Raw genomic sequence first — 20,356 nt, forward strand, 5'->3', positions numbered from 1 at the left:
ATTTCTGAATGCTGCAAGTTCATCTTGGACCATCATACCACCTGTCTGTATTGAAACCTGGATGAGAATTGAGGAGAAACCCCAGTTAGTAGGACAAACATAGAGTGAGGACCCAAGCTTGACTCCTAGAGCCCATGAAAAAAGTTGGACATGGAGGTACACACTTGGAATCCCAGCTCCAAGGAGGTAGAGGCGGGCAGGACTCTGGGGCTCACTGACCAGCCAGCTTCCTACGCCATGGGCTCTAGGCCAATGAGAGACCCTGTTTTAAAAAACATGGAGGATGGCTTCTGAGGAAGGACACCCGAGGTTGCATCTGGTTGTATGCATGTGCACACATCTACACCGGTGTACACAGCTGAATCCATTCACATATGAACACACACAAATGACAAGGAAAAGAAATACATCTGAGAGCAATCATGTGTCTCGTCCCTGTTCCCACCTTCTTGCTGTAGAGTTGAGCCCGAGAATGTCACAACTGGAAGAACATGGGAAAGATGTGTATTCAGGTGAATGGCCTTTCACCACTGTAGTTTTGTGTCTTGTTGAGGCAACTTCAAAAGTCTGTCTGTTGTGGCTAGAATCTTCAGGAAAACCATGTTTGATCTTAAAATGGGTCTTGTTGTGGAGGTGAAGAGGGAAATCCCATGGCCACTTGTAAAAAGTCTGCCGTCCAGTCAAACCTTTCCACACCATGACTGCCCAGTGAGTAAGCATGCTGTTGAGATTCGCATCCTGGCACACCCACCTGTGTTTACATCTCTTCCTGGTGTTTTGAAGCATTTCTGAAAATACCTTGGGTTTGTGCTCCTCTGGGCTCTGTAATAACAAACCAGCTCTGTGGCATGCCTAGTGTTTACCTAATTGGTGGGAGGACTTTTTAATATCAAAAAGAAAACATTCCCGAGCATCCCACATAGGTAAGATGCGGTTTGTTGTGCTATGATTTTTGGGGTGGGGAAAGGATGAAGAAAAGAAAAACAATCCAGTTTCTTTTTTGGGCTAAAGTGAAGGGCAGGATGGGGGTGGGTGAGCAAGAAAGAACTGAGCAAGGGGTGAGGATGGGGAGGGGGTGGTGGAGATGAAGGCTCCACAGATGTTGTTTTAAAGGGAGTCATGACTGAGTCTGTGTTTCTTTGGCAGTTAGCTCCAAAAATAGATTAGTAGTGAGAAGCAACTGGTTCCTGATGCTTATCTGAGGGTCAGTTAATACCACTTCCAACTGCTGGGGTGAGGAATGGGGCAAGCTATGTATCTAACAGAGAAAGATTGCTATACTTTGTGGTTCCTTGTGTTAGATTTCATATGGCTGTTTTCTGGCCAAAGCTATTAGCTAAGTAAAAGGAATTTGCCCAAGGATGAGAGGGAGTGGTAGCTTGCAGTGGTCGTTTTGAATACATGCGCATGTGTGTGAATGGGGTGTGTGTACTCACTATAGCGTCCATGCTGGGCTTGAACTCATCATGTTTCTGTCTCAATCTCCCTACTGACGTGACTGCAGACATGTACCACCATGCCCAGCTGAATACCATGTATTGCCATTAAAAAAAATTTTTTTTTAAACAGACTGGATTTGAATTCCAAAAAGGGCTTTGAACTTCTGAACTTCCTGCCTACATCTCCAGAGTTCTGGAATGATAGGTGGTCACCACCATGCATAGCTTGGCATCTGTCTGTCTGTCTATCTAATGTGTTTGAGTATTTTGCCTGAATGTATATCAATGTATATTGTACATTAGATTATTTTTCCCAAGCATATAAGCTGCACCACATTTGTGCAGTATCTGCAGAGGTCAGAAGAGGGCATTGGACTGGAGTTACAGACAGTTGTGAGTTGCCGTCTGGATGCTGGGAATCCAACACAGGTCCTCTGGAAGAGCAGTCAATGCTCTTAACCACTGACCCCTCTCTCCAGACTCCTGGAATCTATTTTAATTGGCTACTGCAGAGCCACCGAGGGATGGAGATGGAGCAGTGACAGCAGGCGTGTGTGTGGGGAGAATCCACTAAAGAGCGATTAGGAGTAGACACATGCTATAACGGGAGAAGTCAGAATTCTACCTCCCTTACAGATCTCCGGATGGGCAACTTCGGGGCCAGAAAACTCCCAGAGCTTCCTATACTGCCTAGAAAAGTTGGAGGCCACAGGTCGGGTGCTGTGTGTATGTGTACACATACTCTACGTTGTGCTGGTAAACTATTTGTTACCTCAATTTCATTTCTTAGTTCCTACGAGTAGAATTTGCCAAAGGCTCTCCCAAGGCTTGGCTCTGCCAGAAACTGAGAGTTCCAGCAGGGCAGGGGCATCAGGATTGGTGGAAGAGCACCAAGGGTGAGGGTGAGGGTGGGATTGGTGGGAGAGCGCCGAGGTAAGAGTATGGCCCCAACACTTAACAGATGCACTGGTGTGACTTCTTTTCCAGATGCGTCTAGTTCAGTATCGTCCCTCTAGGGTGAAGGCAGGGCTAGAGGCCTTAAAGTTGAGTGCTCAGGCATCCTTGCCACGAGCTGCAGGGACTTGCAATGAACATTGTAGACTGGACGTGTTTCAAACGGAAGCTGCGGACTGCATTTTAGTCCCTAGGGCACTGCACTTCGTGAGTTATTCTATCTGGCTTGCAGGTTCAGGCCCAGCTTGGAACAGCACTGGGCTTTGATGCCCACACAAGAGCACAATCTTTTGGTTAGTTGCTTGTTGTGAGTCTCATGTTCTGGGATTACTGCAGGAAGTCATAGGGCAGGCATCGATGACAAGGGCTGAGATGGTGATGGGGGGCACATGGAGATGTGAGCTGGTCCCTTCACTTTCTTGGCAGTTGAAGGGCAATGATGTAGTGCAGCTTTTAGTCTATTTTGTAGACACTTATTGGGCATCTACCCTGGGTCAAGCTGAGTTTAAGGTTTAGCAAGACATTTAGCAGTCACCAAGGACTTTATATTGGATTAATATTTGTCTCCCCTTGTTTGGCTCAGCTGGTCAAGGTCAGAAATATTGTTCATTATTTCCCAGTCCCTGAATCTGACAGTTGCTCTGGTCCATAATGGGTGTTTAGTTACTTTTCTCATTGCTATGGCCAACACCTGACAGGAAGCAACAGGAGAGGCACGTGTTTATCTTAGCTTACAGTTTGGGTGACACAGCTCATTGCAGCGAGGAAGGAATGGGGGCAGAAGTGTGAGGTGGCCAGTCACATTGTGTGCTGAGAACAAACAGAGTGGGCAGGACATGGGGCCAAGGAATAAAATCCAAAGACCTGCTTCCCCAGTGACTCACTTTCTCCAGTGAGGATCTACCTCCTGAAGGTTCCACTACTTTCCCAAGTAGTGCCACTCGCCAGAGTCAGGTGTTCGGACACAGGATGCTATTGGATGACTCAAACCACAATGGTCATTCAGTAAAGGTTGACATTAAGTGCAAAGAGAAGCTTGACTTTTTCTTTTTCCATTTTTTTTGTGGTGCATGTCTGTGTATGATGTGCATATGTGTGTATTTGCACATTTTTGCATATGTGTGGTGCACTTGTGTATATGTTCATGTGTATATGTTCATGTGTATGAGGCCCAGGACTGGTGCTGGGAGTCCTCACCTGTTGGTCTTGCACCTGACTCACTGAGGCAGGCTCTTGCAATAAAGCCCAGAGCTCCCTATATGGCTAGTCTTGCTATCTAGCTTGCTCTGGGGATTCTGTCTCCACCTCCTGAAGCTGGAATTATAGTTGGACTGCCTGGCATTCAGATGGGTTCTGGGGATCTGAACTCTGGTCTTCATGTTTGGGTGCCAAGTGCTATAACAGTTCAACTAGCTTCCCGGCTCCCATGCTTGCCCTTTCCCCTCCAAACAGCCTTGTCTTACAATAACCATGTGATCCCTTCTAGTGTAATTCTAACCTCTTAGAATTCTGGTCTTTCTTTCATGGCAGGCAAATGGTTTCCCACTATCGTGTATTGTGTTCCATAGGGCTTCCTTTTCACTGTTTTATATTCATCATAAAAATATTGCATGAAATATAGTATGCTATAAGTAACCGTCAAATGAATACATAAAATTTGAACCAGGACAAAAGATCTTGTCTATAGCAGTCAGGTTAGGTAAACCCTTGCTGCAGTAACAAGACAGGAAATCTCCACTTCTAGCAGATTTAGGTTTGTTTCTCTTTGCACAAAGACAGCTGTGGGTCTTGCAATTTTCTAATCCAGCTTCTTTCCCAGGGGTAACTTATGGATCCAGTGTAGTTGTGTCCTACAAATGTCTTGTCTGAACATGAAACTTTTGAGTTGCTGTGGTATGAGAAGAGAGGAAAAGAGGTACATACCAACTCACAAATGTTTTGGTTTTGGTGTGAGCCAGATCACTTCTGTTCACAGCTTTTTGGTATCAAGGCTGAGAAATACAGGTGAGTATGTGGGCGTTTGTGAGGTGCATCCCACCAAGCACCTAAGCCGGTGCTTGAGAATGGGTGCTATGCTAGTGTGAGTATGCCCTTGGTATTCTTGCAATCTTAGCACCTCAGTCCATACCACTCAGCTTCAACAGGGCAAGATCTGCTTGCTTTCCTGGCCTCAAATCTATATTGAGAAGTCAGAAATTGCTTTAGATCCTGCAGAGATGGATCCTGCTGGCAAGGAACTTAACCCCGTGTCAGGGAGGGATTCAAAGTTTAATAAGACAATCTACTGTCTCCCCACCTAGACTAAGCTTGTTAGAGGAGGCATTGGCTCAAATGAGGAGTGTCAGGAGCTGGTGTGTGAGTCCCTTGTTCCCTCACTGCTCAGCTGATGTGATATGGGTCTCACTGCTCAGCTGATGTGATATGGGTCTCACTGCTCAGCTGATGTGATATGGGTGAGCATTTTCTATTCTGGTTCCCAGAGATGAGTCAGGTTAAACTCTAATTGCCCAGAGTGGTTACTTGCTCAGCAACAAATCCATTCTTGACTGTTTCCTGCCATTCCCTGTCTTGTCTCCTTACTCCTCTGACAGTGTCTCTCGGGACCCATTAAAAGTTAACCAATTGCATTTGAATGTGGTTCTTAGGGTCTCTATGTATGGGAGAGTCCCAAATTGAAAGAGGTTACCAAAATATAGTGTGTGTGTGTGTGTGTGTGTGTGTGTGTGTGTGTGTGTGAGAGAGAGAGAGAGAGAGAGAGAGAGAGAGAGAGAGAGAGAGAGAGAGAGAGAGAGAGAGAGAGAGAACATGTCACACAGGAGGGGTGGTTGCTTCCACACTTTTTTTTTTCGAGACAGGATTTCTCTGTGTAGCTTTGCACCTTTCCTGGATCTTGCACCTTTCCTGGATCTTGCTCTGTAGACCAGGCTGGCCTTGAACTCACAAAGATCCGCCTGCCTCTGCCTCCTGAGTGCTGGGATTAAAGGCGTGCGCCACCACTGCCCAGCAGTTGCTTCTATTCTTTACTGTGACTTGGACCAAGGGAGCAGGAATGTGATGTATTATTGCTTTTTCTCTCCTCCCCTCCCTCTCTCATACCTTTCTTTGCAAACAAACGCCCTGCTGTCCCAGTACCATTTGTTGAAAACACGTATTTAGCTGTGTGGGTTTATGTCTACATGTATATTTTTGTGCCAGTAGCATGCTGTCTTGGTTACTATGACTCTAGTATAATTTGAATCAGCTACTTGTAATACCCCCAGCATGTGCTCAGGATTGCTTTGGCTAGTCAAGATTCTTGATACTTCCATGTGAACTGTACATAGTTTTTGTATGTCTCTTCAGAATATCAGTGGGATATTGTTGGGAATTTTATTAATGTGTAGATTGCTTTAGATAAGACAAGTACTTTCACAGTCTCAGTTCTACCAATCCAGCAGCATGGGCAGTGTCTCCATCGTCTGGTGTCTTCTGTGTCGGTTTCCAGCTTTCTTAGCAGCGTTGTTGCTGAGTCTCAGAGAACTGCCGATTCTTACATGTTTATTTCGCATCCCACATACTTGGCTGAAAGTGTCTATCAGACCTACGAGCGTTCTGGTAGAGTTGCTGTCTATTGGGGATAGGATCATATTGTCAGCCAATGGGGAGAATTTGAATTATTTCCCCATTTTTATCCCTTTGGTTGCTTTCTTTCTCTTGAGTAAGTAATATGGGTGAAATATTATATTGGAGTTTTATATTAAATAAGAGCCCCAAGAGTGTACATCCTTATCTTGTTCTTGATTTTAGAGGAAATGCTTTCAGTTTTTCCCCCTTTTAGCATGATGTTAACAGTGGGTTTGCCTTATACAGACTTTATTGCATTGAAGCACGTTGGCTAATTTCCTCAGGGCCTTTTAAATGACGGGATATTTAATTTTGTCAGTGCTCTTTCTGCATCAGTTGAGATGACCATGTGATTCTGTTTATACAATGTATTACATTTATTGAGCTATACAGGCTAACTCATTCCTGTGTTCCAGGAACAATGCCAATTTGATTACGATCTTTTAAATGTATCGTTGAGTTCAGCTTGCAAATATTTTGTTGAGAACTTTTGTATCTATGTTCATCAGAGGACTGGATCTATAGTTTTCCTTTCTGGTTGTGTCTGTACCTGGCTTTGGGATTAGGGCAATACTGGTTTACAAGGAAGGATGAGTTTGGAAGCATTTCTCTCTTTCTATTTTATGGAATGGGTTCAGGAACATTGGTGTTAGCTGTTCTTTAACATTCAAGTAAAATCTATTGGTCAATCCCTCCAGTCCTGTGTTTTTCTTTATTGGAAAAACATTTTATGTTACTGCATCAACCTCATAACTCGTTATTGATCTATTTGGTTTTTTGGGGGGTATCTTTTTAGTTTAATTTTATTAAGTCATTTATGTCTAAAAATCTATCAAAACTTTTTCTAGGTTTTATTTTTGGAGGGTAAGATGTCAAAATAGCCTCTGCACCCTCTTCAGTGGTAACTGCTGTAATTTCCTCTGATTCTCTTGATTTAGATCATATTTCACTTTCTTTTGGTTGGTTTGGCTAAATCTGTGTCGATCTTGTTTCTTTTTTCTTTTTTTTTGTAGACAGTGTCTCACTATGTATCCTTCCCTGGCCTGGAACTCACTCTTTAGACCAGGTTAGCCTCGAGCTCACAGAGATCAGCCCACCTGCCTCTCAAGTTCGGGTGTGCACCACCCAGGCCAGCCGTCTTTGTCTTCAGGAAACCAGCTGTTTGCCTGGCACTTCGTATTGTTCTCTTAGACTCTCAGCTCCTACGTTTTTATTTCCTTTGGATTTGTCTTGCTTTTCTAAAACCTTAGGGTGCATCATTATGTTTCTTATTTAAGATCTCTGTGATTATTATTTTCTTAGAATTATTTATTTCGTGTGTGTGTGCGTGTGTGTGTGTGTGTGTGTGTGTGTGTGTGTGTGCATGAATATGTGATCCATGATGCTTGTTAGAAAGCAATTTCCAAGAGCCTGTTCTCTTTCCACATATGGGTCCTGGGGATTGAACTCAGGGAATCAGGCTTAGCAGCAAGCAAGTGCTCTTACCCAGTGAGCCTTCTCATAAACCCTATTTTTTTTTAAATATAGGAAATCATAGTTATATATTTTCCTTAAAACTCTCTTTGTTACATCCCACAGACTCTGATATGTTGTTTTCATTTTCATTTGGTTAAATGAATATTCCCTCTCTCCTTTCTTCAGTGACTCACTTATCATTTGAAAAGAGATTGTCCAATGTCCTTGTGGTCTTATTGTTTGGAGAGTTCCTCTTGGCATTGATTTCTAGTTTCATTCCATTGTAATTTCATAAGATGCAAGATATTACTTCAATTTTAAAAAGATGAAAATTTATTTTTATTTTATGTGTATGGATGTTTTGCTCGCATGTGTGTGCATGCGTGGTACCAAAGAGGGCCAGAAAAGGGAGTTACAGATGGTTGTGAGCTGGGCGAGGTGGGTGCTGGGAACCAATCCTGGGTCTTTGTTGCTCTTTCAGGGAACCCATCTCTCCAGTCCCAGTTTTTTTTTTTTTTTCTGAGATTTGCTTTATGGCCTAAAATGTGTTCTGTTTTGCAGAATTCTCTCTGAGCTGAGGAAGAGAAGCTGTATGCTGCAGCAAGGCGTTGGACAGCATATTCCGTAGACGTGTAAGTCCATTTGTTGTGTTAGTGTAAGGTGATTGTGAAGTTCCTTTGTTAATTGCTTTTAGTCTGATGACTCATCTATTGGTGAGTGACCAACTGAAACCACTCACTATTATTTTATTGGTGTCTGTGTGACCCAGGAGTTTTTGTCTTATGAAACTGATGGAACCAACATTTGATGCATTTGTTCATGTGGGAGCACAGTCCAGGGATGGAGCTGTGTGAGGAGAATTCTAAGTACTTGTGAGAACACTCCAAGAAAATAAGAGTCTTGGGCCCTCAGTTTCTTCAAATATGTGTCCAAGGCGTGCTACCTCCCAGGTGTGGCAGATAGGAGTGAGTTTCCTTCAGATCACTCATTATTGCTTGCTGGTGTTATTCAATTAACTGTCTAAACTACCCTTTGTATGCCTCTATGGGCAAACATATTTTTGTCACATGCAGTTTGTCCTGATGATTGTACACAGCTTGAACTCAGGAGAACTTTCCTCATGGGATTTTCTTTAACCGTAGGGATCAAGTTGCCTGATGCTCTGAGTAAAGCTGGCTACTGCACGAGACTCTAGTCCACCTCATTTATTGCCTCCATTCTCCCAGGTCCCACCACCTCTAGAGCTGTGAAATATAAGTACAGTTATATCCTTTTAAAAATAGACTTCTCAAATATCTGTATAAAGTAATGGGTTTCATTATGACATTATCCTACACATATACAATGTTCTTAGACCGTGGTTACCCTCTTTATATACTTTTTTAAATTGAATTTTTTTTATTTTTTTGAGAATTTCATACATGAGTTTTATATCTACATTCTTCCCACCTACCACTCTTCCCCTCAAATATCTCGTTTCCCCTACTCTCTCTCAAATTCATGACCTCTTCTTCTCTAATTACTATATATATATATTTATATCCTACTGAGTTTATTTGTTATTGCTCTAGAGGTTTCCCTGCTCACCAGGACAAAGTAGCCTGGAACCAAAGTTCCCTGGACCAGAATTTACTCAGAAACGACTAGCTTGAGGAAACCCCTTCTCCCTCCATTATCCTCCCACCCTGAGGTTGGTCTTGCACCAAAATGGCACTTCGGGATCTCAGGCACCCCATGACGATGCCCACATGGAAAGCCCGCTAACAGTCTGTGCCTGATGAGGGATTCTCATCAGGTCCCCGACTTTGCATTCCCACGGCCGCGCTTTCCTGAGGTCCAGTCCCTGCTAGCTACCCATGGTGTCAGCTTAGCTCTGCTTGCTTGAAAGGAAATCAAATTCTACTCTCTTCTGGGTCTCCTGCCTCAGTCCCCAACCCCATTCCATGTGTTCTTCAGTGAGTTTCGTTTCAGTAGCATTTTGCTGGATGGACACTGGGTCCAGATGTCGACACTGGCCAGAGCAGCATGACGATACTTGCTGTGTATTCCAAAGGAAAAAGTAATGTTGAGCTTTGTTTCCTATAGCAGCGCGCTTGGTTTCATCCCTCTTGCAATGGGTCCCAGCCACAGCGTGGCGCCTCTCAGGAGCCAGCTGCATCTTCTGGATCTGCGGAGTCCACACTGTCTTTCTGTTCCCCATGTTTCTGCATCAGTTGCTCCCCCAGCCCCCCTCTCCCGTGCTCCCTGTTACTCCTTCCTCTGCTGCACTGCTGTGGGCTCAGGGACCACGTGCTGCGTCCTCCACCTTAGATCAATGACCAGGCACTGTTGGTCCCTCTGAGGTGCTGTCGGCCAGTGTGTCCCTCGGTCACACGCCTCTGTGAGAACCTGTTTTCTGGTTTGGTTTGACTCCAAGTCACTGAGAGGCTAAACTTTGATCCACCATCTTGGCTACCCCAGACTTGACACTTTTGTCTTAAATCAGTTGTCCATATGCGCATGGATGGGTCTTTGTGTTCTCTCACGTTTCCGTTTTTTGCCCATGGTATCCCATTGTACTCGTTACTACTGGTTTGCAGTGTTTGGAATCACGTGGTGCCTGTCTTCCAGGTTGGTCTTTTTTTTCAAAGTTATTTCATCTTCTTGTTCTTTTGCATCACCACATGTGTTTGAGAATTAATTTAGCACTTTCTATAAAATAGTCTTCTGGGACTTTGATGGACATTGTGTCAGTCACACAGAGCACTTCTCAGAGAATGGAATACTGAGTTTTCTGAACTTTGAACATATGAACTTGGGGGCATGTTGGGTATGCCAGAAGAATATGTGGGAAAACTGCATAGTTCTGGGCCAGACTGCAAAGTGTGGTCATCCTACTTCATGCTCCCTTGTCACTTTATGTGATGACATCTCACTGGTGGTGTGGTTCCTGGAGCTCCTTTTCACCTCTGTTAGCCTCAAAATTTATTATGCTTCTTGGCTTAAATACCTAAACTCACAGTATCTCATTGGCTATTTTTTATGCATGTCAAAAGTGACAGTAGATAGCCTTATAAATTAGCTCCAAATAAGAGTTGCACAATAGATGTTTTCCTTGGATCTCACTTCTTCACTTCGCTGTCTATCCAACACACACATGATGAGCACTCAGTAGTGGGCATTGCTCGGTCATTTTCTTTAGTGTTCAAGGGCTCATTCTGAAGGTAAGATAAAGTGCTCAGTGTGACTGACACAATGTCCATCAAAGTCCCAGAAGACTATTTTATAGGAAGTGCTAAATTAATTCTCAAATGCAAGTGGTGATGTGAAAGAACAAGAAGATGAAATAACTTTGAAAAAAAGACCGACTTGGAAGACAGGCACCACATGATTCCAAACACTGCAAACCAGTAGTAACGAGCACAATGGGATACCATGGGCAAAAAACTTAAACGTGAGAGAACACAAAGACCTATCCATGCGCATGTGGACAACTGATTTTAGACAAAAGATAGGTGCTCACAATTGTTGTTGAATATCCATCTCTATCAGGTACATTAAACAGCAGATGGACAATGCCCTGTACTGCTGTGTACGCTTGCTTAGTCCTTTCATATGTGCCCCTCCGCTGGAGCACATGAGAGCCTGGACAGTCCCTGGGGCTAGTCAGGAAGAGTGTTCTTGGGGAAGGAGAGGAGGGCGTGAATTGTGGCCTTCCTATATTCTGGGTGGATCAAAAGCAAAGCTCATACAGAGTTGGCAAAAGAAAACTCAAAATATATTGTAGCAAAAGAAAAAAATCTGGATTAGTTCTTGATATCGCCGCCAGCAATCTGGTAAGATACATGAGGACATGGCCTTCGTTGCTCTTTGCTGTCAGGGACTTAGGGTCACGACTGCTTGGGTGGAGCAAGGCAGGAGGGGTAACTTTGAAGCTCCTTGCCATTATCAAGAGCAGGAAGTGAAGCCTCAAGAATGTTATTCGAGATTTCTCTCTCTGTTTAGTTCTGGGTCACTATGGCTTCCCATCTACCTCTTCTGAACTTTGCCCTTCTTCTGTATCTGGGAAGCCTTGTATTCATGTGAGTGGCCCAGATGATTAGCTCAGCTGCTTAGGGTGTGGGGCTATGGGAAGCAAGTCAGCAGATGGCATTTCCATATGAGCCTCTGAACGTGACCCACAGGGTCAGCTTCCCAAGTCCTCAGATTGCCTCACTGTCTCTCCATAGCTGGCTGGTGAATATGTGCCATGCAGAGCCTGCAACATGGATGGCCCATCCACAGCCCTGCAGGACGACCCCCGTGTTAGAAGTCACTTGTAGGGTTCTGGAACTGTTCATTAATCTGGCAGCACTTCACTTCAAGACTTTGTGTTTATCTTGAAGTAATTTATGAGTGACTGTGGAGTTTGCATTGTTATAAAAATTGGTTGTTGATAGTGTACCAACCTACTTGATAAACGATTCCTTGCATCAGTCTGTTGGAATGTGAAGTCAACTCGGATGAGATTGAAGAACCAGGCTATGGGCCAGCAAGTTGGGACTGCAGTAGTTATTTCTTTAGAAGCTTCCATAGAGTACTTCCTCACAGGCCAAGCACATGTCAGAGGCCAGGGATGTAAATCCTCATGAGCTCCATAAATATTTCAGACCTTTCAGAGCATTGTGCTGGAAGCTAAGGACTCAGTATTGAGACCCAATCCATGTCCCCAGGAGATGTGGGCTCAGTGCAGGACTTCTCCCTTGTTTATAACATGGGTCCTTAGCAATCTGAGGAAGCCTGCAGAAGGCTTGTTAGAGTGATGATTGTAGTGGCATCCACTCAAACACATGTGATGATGATGATGATGATGATGATGAGGGGAACCAATTAACACTATGCAGTTGTCAAAATATTAAACAGACACATCAGTGCTAAGTGCTAAGTATTGAACATGTAAACCATGGTGCCTGGTGTTCACAGCTCCTTTTCAGGGAATCTGCCCCAGCACAGATCTTACTACAAAGATGAGGACAGGTCTTCCTTTGTTCCTTTCAGCTCCTAGGAACAGCTGAATAAAAGCCAGGAAAGACCAAACCCCAAGGCTGGACCTAAGTAACTGAGAAGTTCTGGCCAATCAGAAAAGAGAGCTGGAATGACAGCGAATCCGAAGTGAGGAAAGCCAAAATGGATATGATAAAGAGTTAGGTGGGGTTCCTTTAAATCTGATAGACAGAGAAGAGCTCCTCCTGTGAGGAGGAGAGGAGGAGGTAACATTTGAGTTGAGATCTAAAGGCTAAGCTAGCTATGGGCAAAGCCAGTGTAGTGCATTTCAGGTAGATGGGTTGTGAGGACCCTTGGGAGGGATGAGTGAAACAGAATCATGGGACGACAAGGATGAGCATGAGCAGGAGAGCAGGATGCTCAAGGCTGGAAATAAGTGGTTAAGCCTTATCTTAATTGTAGGTTAGGCCACTGTGTGTTGGGTGCCCATGATGATCTAGACTCTGCCAGGGCCAGAGACACAGCTGTGAAGAGAGTAGACAAACACTTTGACCTTTACAGAGCTTCTCCTGACCAGCTCAGAATGTGCCTTGTGGGAAGTGACTGGGCTAGATTTTAATTCGAAGGTAACGAAGAGCCTCTGATGTGCTCAAAGCCATTTAGTGACACACTCAGATTTGCACTTTAGAAATACCATTCTGATAGCTGTGTGGCATGAGGCAGTCAGGAACCAGAGAGATGTGAAAGAGGTTGTGTGAAGGAGATGCTGCTGTTCTGGATTTAGGGGATGTGGCAAGCTGGCGATAAATGGGAAATTCCAGATACACTAAGAAGGTGTGATGGGTAAGGTCAGATCATGGATGGTGAAAGACCTAGAAGGATACAGTATGTGTGACCACAAGGATTAAGAGGGGTGTGTGTGTGTGTGTGTGTGTGTGTGTGTGCGCGCGCGCGCTGATTCCCAGCATGAAAAAATGAAGAAGGAAAGGAGCTGAGAGGGTGATGTTGGCATTTATTTGCTGGGCAAGGCAGCAGGAAAAACAGCTTTTTGGAGAGTAAGAAATTGTTATCCTTCTATTCTTGATGAAGTTTTGGTATTGAGGAGACAAACATGGAAATAAGATCAGTCCATCAGCTGACAAACTATCCAGAATAAGCTGCATGATGCCATGTTAATCAAAACCATCAGGACAATGGATTAACTCTGCAAGAATGTATTTTTCTGTCATGTCATGTGTCCAAAGCAGACAGGGTAGATCAGGGGGTTTGTCTCACAGCAGTTAACAGGCCAAGGCCACGTAGGATCCATTTAAGCCCATAGCTTAACCAAGACAGGGTAGAACTGTCACCCCCTAAGCAAAACAAATCAACACAACACAACATAACACAACACAAAAACCAAAACACAAAGAGAAGTAGTGAATCACATACCCAACTTTTAAATGTTAAATGGAATCCAGGAGGGATTTCTGGGGTCCCTCTTTCCAAGTTTCAGCATCAAACTGGCTTCTTTTGAAAAATAAATTGAGGTCCATTTGCCCAAATCAGACTTTTCTAGAGGCAAAATGATTGATGTCACTTCTACCCACTATTACTGGCTAAAATAGGGCTGGAGAGATGACTCAGTGGCTAAAGGTATTATTGCCAAGCCTGATGACCTGAGTTCTATTCCTGGACCCTCATGGTGGCCCTGCAATTATTTTCTCCAACTTCCACATGTACTCTGTGGCATACACAGGTACAAACACATACACATGTGTGCATGCCCCCCACCCTCAGGCATAAATATATGCATGCTACTTGCTCAGTCCATTTAGTGTGACTTGTATTTGCATGATTTCAGGGCTGGCCAATTGGTTTCTGATAACCAATTAGGGGGCTCATCCCTGGGGAAGACAGCTTCTCCTGTTCCTAGTGTTCCTCATTGCCTGTAGTTCTTTATCTAGGGGTGGGGCCCCAGGAGAATCCCCACTCTGTGTTAGAGTGCCTATTGGTGTTATACTCGGTCAGGTCTTGTTTAGGCAGCCAATGTGGTGATAACACGAGTCAGATTTCTTTGTCATTTCTGGGAGACCCACTCTCCAGGCAGATTTTCTGCTCCTTCAGCTCTTAGAGTCTTTCCACCCCCTTCTTCTTGATGTTCCCCAGTCTTAGGTAGAGGATTTGTGTGGGAGAATGAAATCTGATAAACAAAATGGATGACAGTCTTCATTGCTAGTTTGACTGGATTTAGGATTCCCTAGGAAGCACCCTTCTGGGAATGTCTGTGAGGGTGTGTCCAGAGATGGTTAACTGAGGAAGGCAGGCCCACCAGGAATGTAGGTGGTTCTTCCCATGGGCAAGGGGCCAGACTGAATACAAAGAGGATAGGGAGAAAGGCAGGCAAGGGCCAGGATTCCCTGTTATTTGCTTCATGCTCTATCCCGTTCAGTGCCTGTGGCTAAAGTTTGTGATCTGGGGGCCGATAACTGGGGCGATCATCCCCAGATGTGGTCTCATTCTGTCCCTTCCACATTGGGATTACATTTCAGCATGAATTCAAGCTACAGCAAAGCGTATCTACACTTAAATCTCTATCCGTATATATGCTGACAGCCAGGAGGTCACATGGATGCCCCAGTTCTAATTCCACAGCACAGGTATATATTGTTTCTATTTGCATACCTACAAATCCTTCCTGCCTTCTTTCTTACATCAGAGCCCTGGTCACCCTTGACCTTCCGTGCTGGCTGCTTCTTCCTCCCTCTGCTTGATCTCTGACACCCAGCCCCAACGTGGGCCTTCCACCTGACTTCCCCCTGGGTGGGAGCCCTGCACTCACTGACTTCCTCGTCCAGGTTGTTGGGGACGCTGCATTAGGAAAGACTTCACTCAGTGCGGTGATACTCCATATCCTGCTCCGTAGCTGCTTTTTTTTTTTTTTTAAAAAAAAAAAAAAAAAACTGGGACCATGTGTGACTGAGAATGTGTTTCAGCCGATGATTCCCAGTCCCCGCACCCCAAATCCCTGGCCTCATGAGCCATTAATGGAACCTGTGCAGGATCTCCATGGCTCTTCTCTTCCTCAGGCTCAATCTCAAATGGATTTATTTTGGAAGGTAAATGTAAGTCCACTTACCTGTTTCAGAGTTATCCAAAGGTGAAAAAACCTATTTTTTTTTCCCCCAGCAGCACAGAAATTTTTCAAATACTTTTTTGTCTTCAGATTACTCACAGGCAGCTTTGGATAGTTCAACATTGGCATCATGGGTACGTAACCCCAAGTGAAGAATGTGCACTTTGCTTTGTTTGAGGCATTTTGTTTTGAAATAACAGTTTTGGATGTTTAAAAATACTGCACGGAGCAGAGGCAGTGGCTGTGTTCCTTTGCCTTTGAAATATGCTCTGCATTGTAAAGCCGATCATTTTCAGGGGTGAGCATTTCACGCATATACTTATCTGACTTGACATGGGAATCTACTCAGTAATTTTTACTCAGTAAATTTATCTGATATCAGCACAACTCAGCAACTGTGGGCATCATGGCTGTGTACATATCAGGTATGCAGCAAATGATTGATGGGACATGAACATGTTTATTTTCATTTGCTATGCATTACTCCTCCCTCTCTTCCTCCCTCCCTCCCCCATCTCTCCTTTTTTTCTTTCTTTTAAAGATATATATATATATATATATATATATATACATACATATATATATATTTTAGTGTATATGTATGAATGCTTTGTCTGCATCATGCATGGGTGATGTTTATGCTCAGTGCTCTAGGAGGTCAGGAGAGGGCATTGGATCTTCTGGGACTGAAATTAGTTTATTGTGAACCAACAAGTGAGTGCTGGGAATTGAACCCTGGCCCTCAGTAAAAGCAACAACTTCCCTTAACCACTGAACCATCTCTCCAGCCCCTCTCCTTGCTTTCTGGAGACAGGGTCTGACGTCGCCCAGGCTGGCCTTGAGGATAGAGAGTTGGGATTGTAGATACGTACTGCCACATCTGCTTCATGCAGTGCTGGGAATGGAAGCCAGGGCTCCATCCACAACAAGCAAGCGCTCTATCAGCTGGGCTACAGTCACAGCCCTGAACTGTCTACCTCCCTTTTGAACTGCGCTTTGTCTACGGACTAAATACAGCTTGTCTTCAGGTGTGTTTGTTTGTTCTTTTGAGCCTACAGGCAGAGAATGAATTTTACACTTTTCCTTTTATTTTGTCTTATTGATGACATATTTTTATTTATTTTTGTGTGTATGTGGGGGGGCATGCACACATGATACAGCTCGTGTGTGGCTATCAGGACAACTTGGAGTCAGTTCTCTCCTTCTGCCACGTGTGTCCCAAGGATCCACCTCAGGTCATCTGGCCTGCCACTGTACTCCTTTATCCACTGAGTCATCTCACTGGCTTGAGTTTTACAATTTAATTATGGAATACAAATAAATTAAAAGAAGACTTAACATTTCATAATATGAGAAAATAAATCCCATAGAATTCATATTTCTGTATTCATAATTACGGTCCTATCTTAGGATAGCATTACTCTCGTGTGTCCCATTGTCTAGGACCACTTTCCTAGGAGAAGTGGCAGAGTTGGACAGCATGACAGATTCTACAGCCCACCGTAGCTAATGTATTTATGATCTGGCTCTTCACGTCCCTATGTCTAAGAGAGAAGCGAAGCTTGTTCATTTAAAAGTTTGCTTACACCAGAAAGCAACACTTGGAAAATACAGGTCTCAGAACACCCTGGATTGGCACGGAGCACAGACAGAAATGTATGCTGAAAGGGTGGATGGTTTTATGCAATGTTCATTTTTATCTCTTAGGTACTAGGCTCTGGGTTAGCTGCTGTATGCAAAAAGGAAAAGATGCAATTACATTTATACTTAGGTGGCGGAAAGTAAGTGCTGAAAGGCATTGATTTTTTTAATTTTTAAATTCAAGATTTAAAAATTTTGATATTTTTGAGAATTTCATACCATATTTATACCTTTTCCACCCCTCCTTCCCCCTAATTTTTCTGTGTGTGTGTTCCTGTGTGTGTGCAGGTACACATATGAGTGCATGCACATGGAAGCCAGAGGACAGCCTCAGGTGCCGTGTCTCGGGTGCTGTTTGTGAGAGGGTCTGGGACGGACTAAGGAGGACGGCTGGCTGGGGAGCCCCAGGGATCCTCCCGTCCCTGCCCGCGCAGCGCTGGGGTTGCATGTGCACACACCTCCACACCCACCTTTTTACGTGGGTGCTGTGATCAAATTCAGATGGTCTACGCACCTGCCTGACCGAGCCATTCCTTCAACCTCCCAGACGGCAGGGATTTTTAAAACTGAGACAGAAGGAAAACCAGACAGAGCCACTAAGGCAGGACAGAGAGAAACCCAGCGGCCTGGAGCTTAAGCTCCACATATCAGCGTGTTTCTGCGTTCTGTCTCGTCTTCAGTGCCAGCGGGAGGCCTGGGAGAGCGTTGGCCTGGAAAGTGATCCGTGTTCGTGTTCTGAGTTCACTGCCCTGGCACCCTGCAGCATCTTGCTGTTCATCCACCTTCTGTGGGAATGAATGTCTCTTCCAGGCCTGCAATGGCTTCCTCCTTATCATCATCCAGCTCCCAACCCTGGGGAACCTTTCCTTGTTTAGATGTGTCCTTAGTTTATTTTTTTGAGAATTTCATACACATACGCGATTTATGTCTAGCATAGCCACTCCTACCCAGACCCCCCCCACTTCCCTCACAACTTTGTGTTTTCAATTTTAATAACTCATTGAGTCCAATTAGTGCTGTTCATTTGTGTGTGTGGGGTCATCATGGTTTGAAAGTGAATGTATGTGGCTCTGCTCCAATAAAACTTTATTTAAGAGTACTGTGATTTGAAATTTGCATAATTTATGTGCTATGAAATGTTAGTCACCTTTTGATTTTTAAAAAGTCATTGAAAATGTTTGTAGTCATACCAAGTCAGGGCTGAATGTGGCTCAAAGCCTGTAACTTCCTACTTCCTGTTCTACTACATTACCATTGGAATTACCATTTTTCATCTTGACAGTGCTGAACATGAGCTCACATTCATCTTGGTATGCTTTCTTTCCCTCTTAGAACATGGTCTCCCGGAGCCCAGAACTCCTCAGAGGCCACCACAGTGCTTGGCTGGAGCTGTCTTCTCCTTTCCCCACACCCTGCCTCCTCCCCACAGCTCTCTCCCTTTACCTCCCCTCCCCAATGATAGCGTCCATCTTAGGAATTCTCTGTTCACCTCAGGAGAGGAAGCTGGCAAATTTGGCATTTGGTTGGAATATAGGAGCCCAACTTTCAATGGGGTGGGGGGCTGGTTTATTTTGCTTAATATTAAATAAACAACTCTTGCTCTCCATCCACCCACTCAATCATCCATACATCCATCTACTCACCTATCATCTATCTATCTATCTATCTATCTATCTATCTATCTATCTATCTATCTATCATCACCTATCTAGTGTGTGTGCACGCTTGTGTGTGTGTGTGTGTGTGTGTGTGTGTGTGTGTATGTGTGTATGTGTGTTTGAGCTAAGGATGATGTGCTGGAGTCTGTTGTCTCCACCCACCATGGGGGTCTGGGGATTGAAGTCAGGTTTTCAGACTTGGTGGCAAGTGTCTTTGCTCACTGAGCCCTCTAGTCAGCCCTCAGAACTTGTTCTAATGACATACATTTGAGTCCAGCAATAAAGAAGAGATTCCCCTTCTATAAATAGCATGAGAGACTTGACTCCGGGTAGATAAGACCATTAACAGCAGCAGAGAAGTCAGTTATATGTAGTCAATCTAGAGGAGGCAGACACGGTATGCCATCTAGGGCCACAGCACTCATAGCAGAGAGGCAGCAGGGCTGTGACAGGCAGACTTCATACTTGTGGATCCTTTATGAGAAAGCGATTGGTCTATTTGAATGATTTAATACTTGTCAGAGGGCAAAACCCTTAGGGGGGAATCTATGAAGTTCAAGGCATCAGGGTAGCACTTGAAAATGTAGGTTTTATACAAACACAAAGCTTGAAACAGTGAATAAAATTTGAATGATTTTATTTAACTTTGATTCAGTATCTGTCTTTATGACAGCAGGCTCTATGCTATCTACCTGCTGTAGACAGAGTGAGTGAGGAGTACTCACGTTTCCTTCACTGCCTACATACAATCCTGTCAGAGCGATACATGCTCACTGGAGGGTGCTGTGTCCCAAGATGGGTGAGATCATGGATGGTGGGCTGTTGTGCTGTGTAGGGTAGACACACAAAGAGGGAGGTTCACGGACTAGTTCTAGCCCTTTGTTCTTACATACTCATCCTTTTACCCACTCATCTGTCCATCCAGTATACACTGAGGGTCTGTCATATGCCAGGCTTGAAAACAGGGCTTTGTTGTTTTAAATATAACCCAGGAGACAAACTATAGTCATGGAACACAGCACTAGATTGGGATTTTCATGTGACTACTAGCATGTGTAGGGTGGTGGGCATGCTGGGCAAGGACTCTACTCCTGAGTCACATTACTAGTCCTGAGTCACATTTCTAGCCCTAACACGGTCTACATAGCCTGCAGGACTGTGGAGATAGCCCATGTTCTCACACAGGCATATTGACACTGGAGGGGCATTTGGAGTTCAGGGCATGATGAATATGGCTGGACAGGAGAGGTGAGACAATCCAGCCTAGAGTCACTGTCTGGTTGATTTCCTTGTTAACAGAGTTCTTATAGGAAAAGCCGTCTTTATACAGCTGCTCTCCTCTGCTGGGTCAGCATACCCATAGACCACACTAGGATGCTGTTTATGAGCATTCCAAGCCCATTTTTTGCCCTAAATTTTAGTCAAGCAGAACCTTCATGATCCAGAGCCAGGTGACAGCCGTAAACCTAGTTCTCCTAGGTCAACTCTTTTTTTCCTTTGAACTTTCTAGTCTTCATTTTTTTCTTGGT

General features: G+C 44.3%; 1 long non-coding RNA gene across 4 annotated transcripts in view; it reads left to right on the plus strand.

The window, feature by feature from the left end:
• LOC128110126 (uncharacterized) overlaps nucleotides 1–20,356 on the plus strand; it is a 135,688-nt gene that overhangs the window by 87,836 nt on the left and 27,496 nt on the right. For all 4 annotated transcript variants that reach the window (XR_008218054.1, XR_008218052.1, XR_008218051.1 and 1 more), the window contains exon 2: nucleotides 8,013–8,083. This is a non-coding gene — a long non-coding RNA (uncharacterized LOC128110126). The remainder of the gene's footprint in view (nucleotides 1–8,012; nucleotides 8,084–20,356) is intronic.

This window comes from Peromyscus californicus, unplaced genomic scaffold, assembly GCF_007827085.1.
Source record: "Peromyscus californicus insignis strain IS unplaced genomic scaffold, ASM782708v3 Scaffold_14__1_contigs__length_90479793_seg_2, whole genome shotgun sequence".
NCBI lineage: Eukaryota > Metazoa > Chordata > Mammalia > Rodentia > Cricetidae > Peromyscus > Peromyscus californicus.